Below are 6,570 nucleotides of genomic sequence, written 5' to 3' on the forward strand. Positions count from 1 at the left end.
GGCTGGCAGGGGGGTCAGTTAGGGGCAATCAAGCAGGCAGGCAGGTGAGCAGTTAGGAGCCAGCGGTCTCGGATTGTGAGAGGGATGTCCTACTGCCAGGCCTAAACCGGATTGGAGTCCCGGATTGGAAAGGGTGCAGGCTGGGCTGAGGGGATCCCCCACTCAGTGCACGAATTTCATGCACCAGACCTCTGGTGTATTTATAATTTTAATGGGGGAATAGCCAAGGATTTAGAACCTTTCTCAATTTGAAGACTCATAAGCTTCTTATAACATGAGAATCATATGGACGAGAGCTATACTAAAGAATTAATTTGAGCCCTAACCAGTTTGGTTCAGTGGATAGAGCGTCGGCCTGCAGACTCAAGGGTCCCAGGTTCGATTCTGGTCAAGGGCCTTGGTTGCGGGCACATACCCAGTAGAGAGTGTACAGGAGGCAGCTGATCAATGTTTCTAATTCTCTATCCCTCTCCCTTCCTCTCTGTAATAAAATATATTTTTTTAAAAAAGAATTAATTTGAGTCATCTGGAATCAAGGCTTGCATGAGGAAAATTAGACCCCTCAGCCCCCTGTTTAGAATTTATGAGACATTATTAGCCAGCCAACTTCTTAAAGGTTTTGTTAAAACTCAAAAGCAGATCAATCTCATTCCTTTTTCCAATTTTTTCTTAGCATGTTCTGAGTAGTAAATGTACACTAGCAGTCTCATTTTTTTTTCTAATTTGCCATTATCTATTTGCCCTGTTTCCTAAATGAGAATTTCATAAAGCGATACAGGTCTATAGTACCTCAGGGACATTTATCGAGGGACACTTCAGTGCTTAAGAACAGGACTGACCCAGGAAGCTTGAAACTTCATTACAAATAGGAAAACCCATTAGTTCTCCTCAATTGAAAGGCTGATACAAGTGAGTGTGTTCCTACTCCTGCTCACATACACATATGCCCTGGGAGCCCTGTACTAAGAATCGATCCAAGCTTAGATGACTCACATAACCAGTGAATTTTCTTCCACTTTTAACACTGAATACATAGCATGTGCTATTTTATATTTTACAAGCTCTCACCTGCCCAGTTAAAAATTGGGTTGCATCCATATTTTATTAAAATACATTAAAAGACTATCTTGTAGTTCTGGCTTTGATGGCCTTTTCTTCTATTTCCTTTAAAAAAAAAAGTCCATTTTATCATATTTGCCTGCAAGTTGCCCCTTCAACAGAACTTCCTAATTCAGCCAATGGTGCTACCGACTACCTGGGTGCTCAAGCCAAAACAGGCGAATTAACATGCTCAGACTGTTGGTTCTCAAAGTGCAGTTTCTGGAGAAGCCACATTCATTAGCATTACATGGAACTTGTTAGAAATGCAAAATCTAGGGCCCACTCAAGATCTACTGAGTCAGAAACTCTGGCCATGGAGCCACCAATCTGCCTTAACGGTCCTTCCAGTGACTCAGATGACAGGCAAGCTTGATAACCACTAAATTTAAAAATAGTGAGGTTAAAAAATAATAATAAAATAAAAATAGTGAGGTTAATAGGGTGGGGCAATTGTTTCTGCCTGGAGGCTAATTGTTACTCTCAGTCTATGTAAAGGGCAAGGTGTTTTCCAATAGAGTGGGTCAGCTGTCTTCCCCCCAGGCAATGCTGCCTGTATAGCAATTGTCTAAGTGAGAAAGACTACCTCCTCAGCATGAGGGAATGGCTCAGCACAGGAAACCGGGTATCTGCCTTCTGAGCTCTAACCCCAGAGCCCTTGAACCTGGCTTCTGCTCACCCTGCTCCAGTCCACTCTGCTGTTCCTCTGTTGGAGCACAAGATGGTTGGCTCCACGGGGAATATATGTGTTGGCCCTTTAAGAGGGTGCCTGAATTTCCAGCCATCTCTCCCTGGCAGACAGCTACTCTGCTGCTTTTCAAGCCAGATGTTATGAGGGTACCCTTCGCCGTTCTGGTGCTCTCTGCTGAGGGGCCCAGCTTGGGGATTAGACCCCAGAGTTCTCAGTGGCAACCCCCACAGCTGAGATAGCTCTACGGAACTTCAGCCCTTTCGCACCTCCGCCCCTCTTACCAGCCTCTATGTGGTCTCCACTTTCCATCCTCAGGTGTCAGGGTTCTCTCCAGCAAGTCTTCCATTGATTATTCAGTAAGTTTTTCTGTATTTTAGTTGTAATTCCAGTGCGGACCTGGGAGCGTGCCCGTGCAGCATCCACTTACTCAGCCGCCATTTTTTAAGGAAAATGTGTCTGGCTCTGGAGCAAGGGATGATGAAGAGCTTACCCCCACACATCCAAATCCGAAATGACTCTTCCAAGTTTCCTTCTCCCTAGATATCCATGCCGCTGTCACACTGCCCGAGTTCACTGAAGTAGCTTCTACACAGTCCTCCAGCCATTGTAGGAGGCTTGACCAGTGGGTAGCTCCTTCTGGTCCTCCAAGCTCAGAAAGGGGAACAAGATCCCATGGGAAGTGCAGTCCCCAGTTGAACCCTCCAGGCACCACAGGGGACGAGCTGTAGGCCAGCGGGTCTGCACTGATGAGATCCATCACCAGGCACATGACCGTCCGTGGTCCTCCCAGACGGCAGGCAGCGAGGGCTGCAGCCACGTCACAGTCACTTCACGGGGGCTGTCCGGGAACACCAGGACATCATCTGCTCCGTGGGCTGCTCCTATTATTCTTCCTTGAATTAATCCCTCACGCTTTGTATTTCTTATTAATTTAATTTTTCCAGGGAGGTGTTTTTGGACAAATTCATCTAGTTCTCCTTTCAAATCATGGAAGTCCCTGCTGTCATCCATGAGGATGATTTCATGGAGAAGCTGGGCTGGGGTGCGGTCCAGGACGCCGTGCACAGTCCGCAGCAAAGCAGACAAGGCTCCGTCAGAGGAACAAATAACAACACTAGCAACTGGCAGATCCGTAGGGTATGCCTTGTCTTTACGAGCTGCATTCCTTGTATCTGGCACAGCTCTGTGGTAGTCCAAGGGGCTGCTAATGAGCCTACTGAAGGCATGTTTCTGATACCCCAAGTCTCTCAACTCCTGATCATGTTCATTAAAAATCATACCCAGTTCAGAAGAGGAAAAAAAATAGTGAGGTTAACATCATGTGGTCTGTAGACATTGTGGGAACCCTAACCAGAGTACGCCAGATGATCAAGGCCAATTTGCCGTACTCGTGCAGGCAGGCAGTATTATTAGGTGAAAGGCCCCTTTGTCCTACACAGGTGCAAGAGCAATGACTCAATAGTAGCAATACACGTACTGCGCAAGCGCACCCTTATGTAACCTGTTTATGTTAATGTAGCACGAGCATCACTAATTGGCACCAGGCCTCTTGTCTGAGCGTGTACATAAGTTGCCACTGACCAGCCAGTGCACGGCTGCTTTTGTGGGGCTGTTGTGGGGCTTTTGAAGAACTGCTTTGTCTGATGGCTCCTGTAGTAGCAACGGCTACCTGGTCTACAATAAAGTCTCTCCTGCATGTGCCTACAACTTCCCGTGTCTTCATCTAATACCCGGCATCCGAGGAGCTGTGCTCCCACAGACATTTAATTTGTAAGTTGTTTTCTTGCTATATTTCAGAACATGTACGCACACATATTTGTAGGCCCATAAAAAATTCCTAGTACAAAGTAAAACTAATCATCGCCTGATGGATAAAATGATACTGCTCTGCTTTATTCCCCCCACAAAGATGTTCTTGGAACAACGAGTACATCCCGACTTGCTGCTGAGAGAGGAGGCTCTATGGATAGAAAACTTTCTGAAATACTAGTAATCTGTTTAGATGTACGTCTTCCCCACCACACCTTCTGCTCCTTGTAATAAGGGGCCCTGTCCAAGTACTGGACCCACTGTGTACCACTAAGTACAGTATCTAATACCTAGAGGGCACTCAGAAAGTGTGTTAAACCACCAAACTGAAAAATGGTTCTTCCAGCGAGAGCAATGGACACAGAAACCTTTACTCAGGTTTATGCATGCTGATTCACGATCTTATGTTTAGCTTGGTTCTCTTTTCTATTTAGTACAACTCTGATTGGTTTAATTAACAGTAACCATCAAATTAGCAAAACCTGAACATTACCGGATTGGTAATATAATGAAAAACAGATTTTGTCCAGCAGATGTCAGTAGAGCTCAGTTTAATAAGTTCAATTGTTAATGAGCTTGAAAAATTAATAATGATGATGGCAATTCAGAAAAACACTTGCCCCCCAAATAGCATTGTTCTGTTGACATTTGAGGAAATGGTATCTACATTTTTAAAAATCCACATAAGCATTCAAACATTGGAAATGCTGCAAGTATGAACTTCCAAACAAACATGGTGTTAATGGTCAATCAATTTCTTCCACTTCAAAGTTTAAAACAGTTTACACTGGATGTCAAGTTATTGTTAACTAGAGTCAGAATCACTGGAGATGAGGGACAGGCTGGACTGGATATATAAGATTATTCCAATGAGTATTATGGTGCAAGTTGAGACTTTTCTGAAGACTCACACGTCATTCACTTTACCAATTATTTAGATCTCTTTTCTTTCTCAAGAGTAACATTAAACCATACTTTTATGCTTAAAAGGAGAGAGGGCAAGACAAAAGGAAGCCCAGTGTTGTGGTTTTGTTTTTATGGAAGAAAAATTCACCAAGCCCAAAGGGTTTTGGAAGAGACTGGTGAATTCATCACACTGGAAAATCTTTATAATTACCATTATTATGAGGTTTTTCCCAGTTCTGAATGTCTATTTTGTTTCTAAGAAAAGGCAGCTTTTTCCAGTAAGCCTGGAAAGGCATATCTTCATCTAGAAGAGTATCCTGGAATGGGGCCTTGTATCTTTTGGGCTCTCTCTCTCTCTCTCCAGGCTTTCTCTCTGCACTTCAGCAACACACCTTCCCTTCTGTGACCTGAGGACAGATACACAGAACCGCACCCAATAATCTCAGTGATGTGGTCACTGCTGAGAGGTCACCCTGGCTACCACAGGGTAGGGCAAAGGTATGGCTAGAAGGTGAATCAGGAGGCCCTCAGCCTTCCTGCCACACTCCAGCTAGGGCAGGTCCATTTTAATCAAGGGGCTGCATGGTAGCTATTCCCATGTTCATTATTTCCAGCTTAGAGTAAAGAAAATGGCTCTTTTGGTGTTCAATCCCCTCCAACAGAGACACAGATACACACACAGAGACACACACACAGATACACAGACACACACACAGATACACACATACACACCCCTCAAGCACAAAGCTCTGTCAGAGTCTTCTCCATGTCTTTCTGTACTCTCTCCCATCCCATCCTCTGTCCCACCAAGCCTCAAATTGCCTAAAGAGTCCCTGAGGCCCGATGAGTCAGGACAGATAGGTACTTTTATAAAAATCACCATCCTCTGTGGCAGCCCGTTTACTGTACTTTTAAATTACCATGTCTTAATGCAGAGAAAGAAAGTTTATATTCTCAGCAATATTAGAAGATTTTTTAAAAAAAGACAAGAAGCAACTGACTTTATTAATAACTTTGCTGGAAAGTGGCAAGGCAACATCTGGAATACTTATTACCCATTGGGCATGCTATTCATCTCCATGGGGGAGATTCGACATGACAAGCTCTGTCTAAGGGAAATAAGCCCCATCTAGTTAAATTAGAATGATTAGGGTCATTTAAACGGAGGAAGTCTAATTTGTGTGGATCTGGAAATTTTATACAAACTTGAATACCTAAGTATTTAATCTTCCCTGAAGCTTAATTTAAAATTGAAAGAGACTATTGCACGGATGTATAATGAGATGAGACATATTAGAAATTAGCTTAACTATCACTGCACTGTGAGCAAGTAGCCCAAGAAATCAAAGGATGTTTCACTGGCAGTTTGTACACAATAATAGAAGAAACACTCTGTACAACTCATTAGCCATTCTGTTACGTTATGAGCTCCTTAAAGGGAAACTGGCGCCTCCAGAGTGAACTTGGATTTTTTTCTACTGCTTTTTCAAAAATTCTCCTACCAAACTTATGCTGTAAAGTAGATGTCAACAGAATTCAATCCTAACCTTACCTTCTACCATGGGGGCGCTTAACCTTTCTGGCGTCATGGACCCCTTTAACAGTCTGCTTATCAGAATAATGCTTTAATATATAAAGTACATAGGATTTCTGTTTTAAGTATGTAAATAACTTTAATGTGTAGGTTATAAAGGAAATCAACTATATTGAAATGTAGATATCAAAGTAGTTTTAAATGTGTGTAGTATCTGTGCTTTTCTTTATTAGCACATCTAATAAACAAAGTCTAGTGAAGTACCTGATACCTCTGATGAAAAGAAATAACTGCCCAAACCGGTTTGGCTCAGTAGATAGAGCGTCAGCCTGCGGACTCAAGGGTCCCAGGTTTGATTCCGGTCAAGGGCATGTACCTTGGTTGCGGGCACATCCCCAGTAGAGGGTGTGCAAGAGGCAGCTGAATCGATGTTTCTCACTCATCGATGTTTCTAACTCTCTATCCCTCTCCTTTCCTCTCTGTAAAAAAAAAAATATATATTATTTTTTTAAAAAAAGAAAAGAAATAACTG

The 6,570-nt window shown here is 43.2% G+C and overlaps 1 pseudogene; it reads right to left on the reverse strand.

Annotated features, from left to right (window-relative positions):
* Positions 1-1,344: 1,344 nt before the first annotated feature.
* Positions 1,345-3,067, reverse strand: LOC103289420 (polypeptide N-acetylgalactosaminyltransferase 11-like; annotated as a pseudogene).
* Between the last annotated feature and the right edge of the window lie 3,503 nt (positions 3,068-6,570).

This window comes from Eptesicus fuscus, chromosome 11 (assembly GCF_027574615.1).
Source record: "Eptesicus fuscus isolate TK198812 chromosome 11, DD_ASM_mEF_20220401, whole genome shotgun sequence".
Classification (NCBI taxonomy): domain Eukaryota; kingdom Metazoa; phylum Chordata; class Mammalia; order Chiroptera; family Vespertilionidae; genus Eptesicus; species Eptesicus fuscus.